The sequence below is a fragment of the Erinaceus europaeus genome, unplaced genomic scaffold, assembly GCF_950295315.1.
Source record: "Erinaceus europaeus unplaced genomic scaffold, mEriEur2.1 scaffold_341, whole genome shotgun sequence".
Classification (NCBI taxonomy): Eukaryota; Metazoa; Chordata; class Mammalia; order Eulipotyphla; family Erinaceidae; genus Erinaceus; species Erinaceus europaeus.
The window spans coordinates 95044-108283 of NW_026647284.1; the positions used below are offsets into that span (position 1 = coordinate 95044).

The 13240-nt window shown below is 41.2% G+C and overlaps 1 long non-coding RNA gene across 1 annotated transcript; it reads left to right on the forward strand.

Moving 5' to 3' along the window:
* The first annotated feature begins 27 nt into the window (after positions 1-27).
* LOC132536278 (uncharacterized) lies at positions 28-3804 on the forward strand. The gene is made up of 2 exons (XR_009547924.1): positions 28-2240; positions 2277-3804. It is a non-coding gene; the product is annotated as an uncharacterized LOC132536278 (long non-coding RNA).
* The last annotated feature ends 9436 nt before the right edge of the window (positions 3805-13240 follow it).

Consider the following 13240-nt stretch of genomic DNA (forward strand, 5'->3'; position numbering starts at 1 on the left):
CACTCAACATGATTTTTTCAAGGTCCATCCAAGATTGGCTGAAAACGGTAAAGTCACCATTTTTTACAGCTGAGTGGTATTCCATTGTGTATATATACCACAACTTGCTCAGCCACTCATCTGTTGTTGGACACCTGGATTGCTTCCAGGTTTTGGCTATTACAAATTGTGCTGCCAAGAACATATGTGTACACAGATCTTTTTGGATGGATATGTTGGGTTCCTTAGGCTATATCCTCAGGAGAGGAATTGCAGGATCATAGGATAGGTCCATTTCTAGCCTTCTGAGAGTTCTCCAGACTGTTCTCCACAGAGGTTGGACCCCTTTACATTCCCACCAGCAGTGCTTTTTTTTTTTTTTTAACTGTTGTAGTTAATGTTGTTGTTATTGATGTTGTTATTGTTAGAAAGGTCAGAGAGAAATCAAGAGAGGAGGGGAAGACAGAGAGGGGGAGAAAAACACAGACATCTGCAGACCTGCTTCACTACCTGTGAAGCGACTCCCCCTGCCGGTGGGGAGCCAGGGGACTTGAATGTTTATTTATTTTAACCAGAGCATTGTTCAGCACTGGTTTATGGTGGTGCTGGGAATTGAATCCAGGACATTGAAGCCTCAGGCACTGTAGTCTTTTTGCATAGCCATTATGCTTAAAAAAAAAAAAAAGTCAAAGCCTGGAGTCAACCTCCAGGTCCACTGACCTGGTGAGGCCTTTCCTAACACATAGGACTGTCTAGTTCCATTTCAAATGGTGCATTCTCCAACAAAATTACAGATGCTACACATAGGCTAAAGCCGAGGGGAGTGGCTAAGTGTATATACATATCCATAAGTAAGGGGCGACTATGTACCTCAAAGTAAAGTGCTTAATAGTCTACTGGGGTTAGACTTAGACCTAATAAGCTCTGCATTCAAACAGAAAGGCACAAAGAAGACTCCACAAAGTGTCTAATCCAATATTTACTACTTAGGTCTAGAAACCCTTCTCTCATACCCTATGCTTCACTTCTCTGTCACTCTTATCTTTTCAACTAACTACACAAAAGAAAGTAAGAGATAGCTCTGAGTCTCTTCTGACAGCAACAGCACTAATGTCACACCCTCGAATCTTTGTAGAAGAAACTGTATACAATTGGCCAAGAGCAATAGATTTATAGTGCCAGCACTGAACCCCAGCAATAACCCTGCTGCCAATTAAAAAAAAAGTCTTATTTTTTTAAGTGTGATCTGGGAGATGGCACAGTGAATAAAGCACTGGACTCTCAAGCATGTGGTCCTGAGTTCAATCCCCAGCAGCACATGTGCCAGAGTGATGTCTGGCTCTTTCTCTCTCTCCTTCTATCTTTCTCATTAATAAAAAACCTTATCTGGGGAGTCAGGCGGTAGTGCAATGGGTTAAGCACACGTGGGGCAAAGCGCAAAGACCAGCGTAAGGATCCAGGTTCGAGCCCCCAGCTCCCCACCTGCAGGGGAGTCACTTCACAGGTGGTGAAGCAGGTCTGTAGGTGTCTGTCTTTCTCTCCCCCTCTCTGTCTTCCCCTCCTCTCTCCATTTTTCTCTGTCCTATCAAACAACGACGACATTAGTAAGAACAACAATGGCAACAAAAGGGAATAAATAAATAAAATAAATAGAAAAAATTTTTTTAAAAAAAGCCTTATCTGGAGTTGGGTGCTGGCATACCTGGTTGAGCACAGTACTTAGGCCTTGGTGATTTCTGTATTAATGATCTAGGCCTTATGAGACTATAAAATAAAGTTCTGCCTGAGCATGGCAGAGGGGCCTCCTGTTCCTGAAGCAGTTGATGTGTCTCTCATCTCATTCTCACTGGATACCCTAATAACTTGCTGGGGCTGGCCCCTGGTGTGGGCACGTACACACACACGCGCGCGCGCACACACACACACACACACACACACACACACACACGCAGTGAGAAATACTAACTTCCCAAGGGTCATTGCTTTAAATATATATATTAATTAATGAGAGTAAGAAGCAGAAGGTAACTCCTGCATATGCAATACCAGGAATCAAACCTAGGACCCAGTGTCTGCAAGTCTAACGCTGTACCCGCTACATCACTCCCCAGGGTGCTCAGGGTGATTTTAAGGATCTTAACAAAGCCATAAAAGGACAGCTCGGGAATTGGGCGGTAGCACAGTGGGTCAAGCACACGTGGCAGGAAGCACAAGGACTGGCATAAGGATCCCAGTTCGAGTCTCTGACTCCCCTCCTGCAGGTAGGTCACTTCACAGGTGGTGAAGCAGATCTGCAGGTGTCTGTATTTCTCTCCCCTTCACTGTCTTCCCCTCCTCTCTCCATTTCTCTCTGTCCTATCTAGCAACGATGACAACAATAACTACAACAATAAAAAAAAGAGCAACAAAGGGGAAAATAAATAAAATATTTAAAAAATCAAAAAAATAAATTTAAAAAGGACAGCTCAAGGGGGCAGGGCGGTGATGCACCCAGCTGAGTGCACTTGTTACAATGCACAAGGACCCAGGTTCGAGCCCCCGTCCCCACCTGCAGGGGAAAGCTTTGCAAGTGGTGAAGCAGTGCTGCAGGTGTCTCTCCCTCTGTAACACCCCCTTCCTTCTCAATTTATGGCTGTCTCTATCCAATAAATAAATAAAGATAATTTTTTAAAAAGGACAGCTCAAGGAAAAAAATTGCTTATTAGAAGGAAGGGAAAAAGAAAGAAGAAAGGGAAAGAAATGATGCATGTAGATGTGGCAGCTTAGTAGTACCCGCGGATGATCACAGTTCAAACTGGGGGAATTAATCCACAGTGTACTTCTGTAAAAATATATGAAGGTCTACATGGGATCGAGGAGCATTAATGTGCATTAATTAATGTCACACGCTCACACTGAACATCCCTTTCAAGATATCTACACAGCTGATAAACCTTAGTCCCCCTGGAGCCACAGAGTAATTTATCCTTCTCTTCAACTGGGGGCCCTTGCTGTCACCACACACACACACCTGCTCACAAGCCATCTGTGCATTGGCTGGAGACTTTTATTTGAGGTTATACACTGACTTTATGATATCTGGAGGAACTTCTATGTCCAAGAACTGACCGATGTCCTTACCCCCTTAAAACTGTAAGGTTGACTTCCTCTAAAGTTGGTAACACTTGGACCTAGCAATATTTAAAAGTCATCACAACCTCTAGAACAGACAATGCAAGGAGACTTACCAGAAGATTGAGATTGAGAGTTTTTTTCTTTTTTTTTAAGAGAGAAATGGAGAGAGGAGGAGGGGAAGACAGAGAGGAGGAGAGAAAGATAGACACCTGCAGACCTGCTTCACCGCCTGTGAAGTGTTTCTCCTGCAGGTGGGGAGCCAGGGGCTCGAACCAGGATCCTTATGCCCGGTCACTGGGCTTTGCGCCATGTGCGCTTAACTCGCTGCACTACCGCCCAACCCCAGAGATTGAGAGTTCTAACTATGGAAGGGGATCAATGAATAGGAACTGTGGCCTTAGATAGAGGAGTGCACTCACTACAAACTGGCTTGACAAGGAGCAAGCCTCAGAGATGTGCATCTGGGTGTCTCTTGTCTTTCAACTCTTCTGTGACAGATTGAACTCCACTGCAAGCAGGAAAACAGCAGAGCCCAGGCTGATGTGATCATCTTAGGATACATGTCTTCTAGGATTCAAGACAACACAGAAGAAGGTGAAGAGACAGTCTATTCAAGCCAAGAAAGACTATGTAACACACTAAACAATGAAATGACTTTGGATTCTGATTCTTTACCTACTATCTTTATTATTCTTGGTTTCACAAAATCTGTGACTTTGTAAGAATTTCACTATATCATTATTCAAATTTCCATCAAAACGGTTTACCTTACTAGTCCAGAGCAACTCTTATGTATTACTACGTTTTAGAACAGATCTGGTTTCCGGAGGCGGAGCTATGAGCAGCAGATCGCTTTCTCTCCTCTCCTCTCCTCTCCTCTCCTCTCCTCTCCTCTCCTCTCCTCTCCTCTCCCGGATCAACTAGGAATACCAAAGGAGACCACCCGGACCGAAACAAGACAGGACGAGAATGACCACAGGAACCCAGTAAATCACCCGTGAGTACAAACATGCGTGGCTGGTGACAGAGAGAAGAGAGGGGCCTAAGGAGAGATTAAGTGACTGCTAACAGTTCAGCAGTTTATCAGTGGAGACACCACCTCCAGTCTGCTCCACCAACAAGGGGACAGCTGAAGGGAGGAAAGGACTCCCCAGAGACTCACCAAGTGCAACTCTGAGTCTCCATTGCTACTACCCTCAGAATCTGGAGCGGCAACAGGGAGGGACACCAGGGGACAGAGATCTAGCCGGGAAACTCAGAAGACCTATACCTCAGTGGCATAGCTGAGGGGCTGTGAAAGTCTCTTTGCATAACCACTGGATTATATCTGCCACACCCTGCTTTATCTCTTAGTCAGGAGTCAGTGATTAAGCTAAAAAGCCTATTGACAGTTTAAAAGCCCTCAGGCTCCCATAGCCTACAGGGAAGAAAAAAAAAAGAGGCTTTTACACCACTGAGCTCCAACTCAGGGATTGAAAAAACTGTTAACTTCCACCACGGTAAAACCTTTAATTAAAGTACTTAGACACAAGTCAATCCAGGCAATAGTGATCAATAATTTGAAAAGTACTGATAAAGGGAATTCATAACATAATATATAAAATGGTTAAAACAAAAAGAAAAAATATAGGAGACTCGAACCAGGACAAGAGTCCAGCTAAAAGTCCTCCAGAGGGTGAAGCACAAAACAACGAGTTCAACATCCAAACATTAGCTAAGGAAATAATAACAGGAGTGAGTAAAGAATTTGAAAAAATTGTAATCAGAAATGCAGGAACAACAAATGAGAATATGGAAGAAAATTCTAATTATCTCATGGTTATTAGAGAGCTGAAAGCTGAAATCGCTGAGCTAAGAATGCAACTAGCTGAACAAGCTAAAACAGTATCAGAGCAGGGCAACAAAATAGATGAACTCCAGAAAGCAGTAGAGGGCAGAGAGAATAGCATCTATGAGGCTGAAAACAGAATTAGCAAGATTGAGGATGAATTAGAGACAACTAAAAAAGAAGTAAGAGATCTCAAAAAGAGATTAAGAGATGCTGAAAACAACAACAGAGTCCTATGGGATGACTTCAAAAGAAACAATATACGCATTATTGGCTTACCAGAGGAAGAAAGAGAAGGAGAGGAAGAAAGCATTCTCCAGGCCATAATAGCTGAAAATTTCTCTAGTCTAGACAACACCAAAGACATAAAGGTTCAAGAAGCCCAGAGGGTCCCAAACAGAATTAACCCAGACCTAAAGACACCAAGACATGTCATACTTAGAATGGAAAGGAATAAGGATAAAGAAAGGATTCTCAAGGCTGCAAGAGAAAAACAAAGAGTCACCTACAAAGGAAAACCCATAAGATTAGCAGCAGACTTCTCCATACAAACACTACAGGCCAGAAGAGAATGGTAAGATATCTATCGAGTGCTCAATGAGAAAGGCTTTCAGCCAAGAATACTATATCCTGCTAGACTGTCATTCAGACTAGATGGAAGCATCAAAACCTTCTCAGACAAGCAACAGTTGAAGGAAGCAACCATCACCAAGCCTGCCCTGAAAGAAGTTCTGAAAGGTCTCCTATAAACAACCAGACCACCACAAATAGAACATATATCAAAACACTCTAAAACTCTACAAGAATGGTGTTAAAATATCTTCAATCTTTGGTATCAATAAATGTCAATGGCCTGAATTCACCTATTAAAAGACACAGAGTAGGAAGATGGATCAGAAAACACAACCAAAAATATGTTGTCTACAGGAAACTCACCTAACGCAACAAGACAAACACAGACTTAAAGTGAAAGGATGGAAAACTATCATACAAGCCAATGGCCCACAAAAAAGGGCAGGAACAGCTATTCTCATATCTGACATGATAGACTTTAAAATAGATAAGATTAAAAAAGATAGGAATGGACACTACTTAATGCTCAGAGGATCAGTCAATCAAGAGGACTTAACAATTATTAATATCTATGCACCCAATGAGAATCCATCTAAATACATCAAACTTCTACTAAGTTTGAAAGAGCTACAGCAATATATTAACAGTAACACAATCATAGTAGGGGCCCTTCAACACCCCACTATCTCAACTTGACAGATCATCCAGGAAGAAAATCAGTAAAGACATAAGGGAGCTAAATGAAGAGATAAACTAGAACTATTGGACATTTTCAGAGTCATTCATCCCAAGAAACTGGAATACACATTTTACTCAAATCCACATGGATCATTCTCAAGGATAGACCATATGTTAGGCCACAAAGACAGCATCAGCCAATTCAAGAGCACTGAAATCATCCCAAGCATCTTCTCAGACCACAGTGGAATTAAACTAACACTTAACAATCAACAAAAGATTAGTAACAGTGCCAAAATGTGGAAGCTCAACAGTACACTTCTTAACAACTTCTGGGTCAAAGAGGAAATCAAGGAAGAAATCAAAATGTTTCGAGAGTTCAATGAAAATGAAGACACAAGCTATCAAAATATTTGGGACACAGCTAAAGCAGTCCTAAGAGGGAAGTTCATAGCTATACAAGCACACATTAGGAAACAAGAAAAGGCATAAATAAACAGCCTGATTGCACATCTTAAAGACCTAGAAGAAGAACTACAAAGGAATGCTAAAGCAACCAGAAGGACAGAAATCACTAAAGTTAGGGCAGAAATAAATAACATTGAGAATAGGAAAACCATACAAAAGATCAATGAAAGTAAATATTGGTTCTTCGAAAGAGTAAACAAAATCGACAAACCTTTAGCCAGACTCACAAAACAAAAAAGGGAGAAGACCCAAATAAATCGGATAGTAAATGAAAGAGGAGAAATCACAACAGACACTGCAGAAATTCAACATATCATGTGAGGCTTCTATGAACAACTATATGCCACCAAGCTAGAGAACCTGGAAGAAATGAATGATTTCCTAGATACCTACCAACTTCCAAAACTAAGTAAAGAGGAAGTGGATAACATGAACAGGCCCATCACAGCTAATGAAATTGAAACAGTTATCAAAAATCTTCCCAAAAATAAAAGTCCTGGACCAGATGGTTTTACAAATGAATTCTACAAAACTTTCAAAGAAGAACTAATACCTCTACTTTTAAAAGTCTTCCAGAAGATTGAAGACACTGGAATACTCCCTGCCAGCTTCTATGAAGCCAACATCACCCTGATACCAAAAGCAGACAGGGACACAACCAAAAAAGAAAACTACAGACCAATATCTCTGATGAACATAGATGCGAAAATATTGAACAAAATTCTAGCCAACCGGATACAGCAGTATATCAAAAAAAATTGTTCATCATGACCAAGTGGGGTTTATCCCAGGCATGCAAGGTTGGTTTAATATACGTAAATCAATCAATGTGATCCACCACATCAACAAAAGCAAGACCAAAAACCACATGGTCATATCAATAGATGCAGAGAAAGCCTTTGACAAAATACAACATCCCTTTATGATCAAAACACTACAAAAAATAGGAATAGATGGAAAATTCCTGAAGGTAGTGGAGTCTATATATAGCAAACCTACAGCCAACATCATACTCAATGGTGAAAAACTGGAAGCATTTCCCCTCAGATCAGGTACTAGACAGGGCTGCCCACTATCACCATTACTATTCAACATAGTGTTGGAAGTTCTTGCCATAGCAATCAGGCAGGAGCAAGGAATTAAAGGCATACAGATTGGAAGAGAAGAAGTCAAACTCTCCTTATTTGCAGATGACATGATAGTGTACATGGAAAAACCTAAGGAATCCAGCAAGAAGCTTTTGGAAATCATCAGGCAATACAGTAATGTGTCAGGCTATAAAATTAACATTCAAAAGTCAGTGGCATTCCTCTATGCAAACACTAAGTTAGAAGAAATTGAAATCCAGAAATCAGTTCCTTTTTCTATAGCAACAAAAACAATCAAATATCTAGGAGTAAACCTAACCAAAGAAGTGAAAGACTTGTATACTGAAAATTATGAGTCACTACTCAAAGAAATTGAAAAAGACACAAAGAAGTGGAAAGATATTCCATGTTCATGGGTTGGAAGAATTAACATCATCAAAATGAATATATTACCCAGAGCCATCTACAAATTTAATGCTATCCCCATCAAGATCCCAAGCACATTTTTTAGGAGAATAGAAAAAATGCTACAAATGTTTATCTGGAACCAGAAAAGACCTAGAATTGCCAAAACAATCTTGAGAAAAAAGAACAGAACCGGAGGCATCATACTCCCAGATCTCAAACTGTATTATAGGGCCATTGTCATCAAAACTGCTTGGTACTGGAACATGAACAGACACACTGACCAGTGGAATAGAATTGAGAGCCCAGAAATGAGGCCCCACACGTATGGACATCTAATCTTTGACAAAGGGGCCAGACTATTACATGGGGAAAGCAGAATCTCTTCAACAAATGGTGTTGGAAACAATGGGTTGAAACATGCAGAAGAATGAAACTGAATCACTGTATTTCACCAAATACAAAAGTAAATTCCAAGTGGATCAAGGACTTGGATGTTAGACCAGAAACTATCAGATACTTAGAGGAAAATATTGGAAGAACTTTTTTCCGCATAAATTTTAAAGACATTTTCAATGAAACGAATCCAATTACAAGGAAGACTAAGGCAAGTATAAACCTATGGGACTACATCAAATTAAAAAGCTTCTTCACAGCAAAAGAAACCACTACCCAAATCAAGAGACCCCTCACAGAATGGGAGAAGATCTTTACATGCCATACATCAGATAAGAGTTTAATAACCAACATATATAAAGAGCTTGCCAGACTCAACAAGACAACAAATAACCCCATCCAAAAATGGGGGCAGGACTTGGACAGAATATTCACCACAGAAAAGATCCAAAAGGCCGAGAAACACATGAAAAAATGCTCCAAGTCTCTGATTGTCAGAGAAATGCAAATCAAGACAACAATGAGATATCACTTCACTCCTGTGAGAATGTCATACATCAGAAAAGGGAACAGCAGCAAATGCTGGAGAGGGTGTGGGGTCAAAGGAACCCTCCTGCACTGCTGGTGGGAATGTCAATGGGTCCAACCTCTGTGGAGAACAACAGTCTGGAGAACTCTCAGAAGGCTAGAAATGGACCTACCCTATGACCCTGCAATTCCCCTCCTGGGGATATATCCTAAGGAACCCAACACATCCATCCAAAAAGATCTGTGTACACATATGTTCTTGGCAGCACAATTTGTAATAGCCAAAACCTGGAAGCAACCCAGGTGTCCAACAAAAGATGAATGGCTGAGCAAGTTGTGGTATGTATGCACAATGGAATACCACTCAGCTGTAAAAAATGGTGACTTCACCGTTTTCAGCCGATCTTGGATGGACCTTGAAAAAATCATGTTGAGTGAAATAAGTCAGAAACAGAAGGATGAATATAGGATGATCTCACTCTCAGGCCGAAGTTGAAAAACAAGATTAGAAAAGAAAACACAAGTCGAACCTGAAATGGAATTGGAGTATTACACCAAAGTAAAAGACTCTGGGGTGGGTGGGTGGGGAAAATACAGGTCCATGAAAGATGATGAATGACATAGTGGGGTTTGTATTGTTAAATGGGAAACTGGGGAATGTTATGCATGTATAAACTATTGTATTTACTGTTGAATGTAAAACATTAATTCCTCAATAAAGAAATAAATTATTTAAAAAAAAAAAGAACAGATCTGTTAGCTATCAAGGACAAAGCTCAGGGGTTGAATGTAGGATTTGCATGCTTGTAAAATTCCTGATGCCACGTGGACTGGAATGGTGCTCTGGTCTCATTTGAAACTCTCATATGAAATAAAGAAAAATCTTTTCTTAAAACACAGCTCTTTTGGCTGAGTTCTTTTCAGATGGTAAGTTAAGCAACCACTGAACAGTTGTTAATCCATTTCCTACATAAATGATATCATAATTTGCTGGACAAACTTGATTTTCTTCTCACACATAACTTTTCTCTATCTAGTATTTTCTAGTTCTCATTTGCTGTGACATTTTTTCTTTCCTTTTCCTTTTTTTTTTAACGAGAGCACTGTTTTTTGTTTTTTTGTTTTGTTTTTTTTTTGGGTTATCACTAGGGCTTGGTGCTGCTGCATTACAAATCCATTGATTCTGGTAGCCAAATTTTTTTCTGTTATTATTGTTGTTGTTGCTGCTGCTGTTGTTGGATGTTGGATAGGACAGAGAAAACTTGAGAGAGGAGGGGATGACGGGGGGTGGGGGGCGTGGAGAAAGATAAGACACCTGTTGACCTGCTTCACTGCTTGTGAAGAAGCGACCCCTCTGCTGGTGGGGAGCCGGGGCTGGAACCAGGATCCTTGCACAGGTCCTTGTGCTTCCCACTATGTGCTTAACCCAGTGCGCTATAGCCCGGCCCCCTTTTTATTTTTTAATTATCTTTATTGAATAGAGACAGCCAGGAATCCAGAGGGAAGGGGAGACAGAGAGAAAGACTTGCAGTACCACTTTACCACCCGCAAAGCTTTCCCCCTGTAGGTGGGGTCCTTGCAGATTGTATCTTGTACACGTAACTAGGTGCACCACCACCCAGCTCTTGTCATAGAGTTTTTATGTATGATTTACAATACTTGCCTTTTCCCTGTAAGAAATAACGAACATTGGGCAGGGGACGTATCATAATAGTTATGCAAAAAGAGTTTCATGCCTGAGGCTTCCAAATCCCAGGTGCAATCCCCTGCACCACCATAAACCAGAGATGATCCGTGCTCTGGTCCCTTTGTATCACTTTCTCATTAAAATAAAATAAATAAAAATATATTTTAAAAATAAAAGGAAATAAAAACTGACAGGGACAGGAGATAGCTCATCTGGTATATTGTCGGGCTAGCATAGCGGGAGAGAGAGAGACTCTGGAACTCCTGGCGCAGCGGGAATGCAACCCAATGCCTTTATTGATCAGAGAACACTTTTACACCTTTTCAAATGGAAGTGGCAAGTGGGAAAAGGAAATGGCTAGGAAAGGGGGTGGAACAAAAAAAGAGCTTAAAAGCTTCCATAGCAGCTGTTGCAAAGGTTCTAACCAATGGGATTAAACCAATACCCTGTAGGCAGGGCGGGTCTTGGGCAAAACAGTGATTATGTAAATAGACCACAGCATCCAGCAATGCAAGGGACCTGGCATAATGACCAACAGTATACCGAGTGTCTTCCAAGGCTGGGGCTACATGGCACTGAAGTGAAGTTCCATAGATGCTGAAGTGGAACTGTGGTGGGTGTGTCATTTTCTGAAATAGGAATTAAAGGCTGGGTCAGGATCAGTAGTATTTTACATACTTGAAGTTCTGGCTCTTCAGTAAACATCAAAAAAGTATACTAATTGTCTGTCTTCAGTTTTTTTTTTTTTTTTTAAATAAAGATTTTATTTATCTATGAGAAAGACAGGAGGAGAGAGAAAGAACCAGACGTCACTCTGGCACATGTACTGCCGGGGATCGAACTAAGGTCCTCATGCTTGAGAGTCCAAAGCCTTACAACTGTGCCACCCTCCGGACCACTGTCTTCAGTTTTTTTAAATGTTTGCACTGTGTGCCAAATGTGACTGCTTTTTTCTTCGGGGCATTGGCAGTTTTTTTCATTACTTCCTATCATCGTCATCATCATCGTCATCATCATCATCATCATCATCATCATCATTTTGTGTCCTCAAGACCTTGCACACACTCCTAGACTAACTTTTTCATTCTCTAACACTTTAGCAAGGAGAAGAAAGAGAGGTGGAGACATCTCAGCATGGCTCTACCATGCATGCAGCTCCTCCAGTGCAGGGCTCCCGGGCCTCACATATGGCAAGGTAGCTCTCTACTCAGTGAGGAGTATCAGCCCACCAGTTCCTCTCTGCAAAATAACAACAATTACTCACTGCATATTTATGGAAAACACTTGAGACTTTTTTTTTTTTCCATGCAACAATACATATCAGTCATCTATTACATGTCAGAATTTGTTCAAGCCCTGGAAGTAAATGGTATGCAAAAAGACAGAAATTTGCCTCCATGGGGTTTGCATTCAAAGTAATGAAATTACTACAACAAGTAGACATTATCTACATTGATCTCTCAGTTTTCTGCTGGTAAAATTTTCATCTATTTTAAAGTATCTGCATCATGGAGCTTGTAAAAGAGGTGGCCAAACAAGAAACTATCTTTCCTGACAACTTGATTTTCTTAGCAGAAGGCAGAGCACTCAAGCTATTTATGAGACTATGAGTAAAAGGATGTGTGCCCCTATGAAACTTGAGTACCAACAAGTCAGGGTGCTTACAGTTTATACAAAAGCCTTCCCAGATTACACCAAAGTAAAAGATTTTGGGGTGGGTTGGGGAAGGGTTCAGGTCCTAGAACATGATGGCAGAGGACCCAGTGGGGGTTGTATCGTGGAAAACTGAAATGTTATGCATGTACAAACTATTGTACTTATTGTCGAGTGTAAACACTAATCCCCCAATTAAAAAAAAAAAAGCCTGGGCGGAGGGTAGATAGCATAATGGTTATGCAAACAAACTCATGACTAAGGCTCCAAAGTCCCAGGTTCAATCCCCCGCACCACCATAAGCCAGAGCTGAACAGTTCTCTGGTTAAAAATTAAATAAATAGCTTTCCTATTCTTTAACCCTCTGGGAGTATGGACCCAAGGTCATCGTGGGATGCAGAAAGTGGAAGGTCTGGCTTCTGTAATTGCTTCCCCGCTGAACATGGTCATTGACAGGTGGATCCATACTCCCAGCCTGCCTCTCTCTTTCCCTAGTGGGGCAGGGCTCTGGGGAAGAATAGGAAAGCTATCAGGGGCGGGGATGGGATACGGAGGTCTGGTGGTGGGAACTGTGCGAAGTTGTACCCTTTTTTTTTTTTTAAAAAAAAAGGTTTTATTTATTTATGAGAAAGATAGGAGGAGAGAGATAGGAGGAGAGAGAAAGAATCAAACATCACTCTGGCACATGTGCTGCCGGGGACTGAGCTCACGACGTCATGCTTGAGAGTCCAAAGCTTTACCACTGCACCACCTCCCGGACCACAATTGTGCCCCTGGTTTTGTCAATGTTTCCTTTTTATAAATAAAAAATAAAAAAAAGGGAGTCGGGCTGTAGCGCAGCGG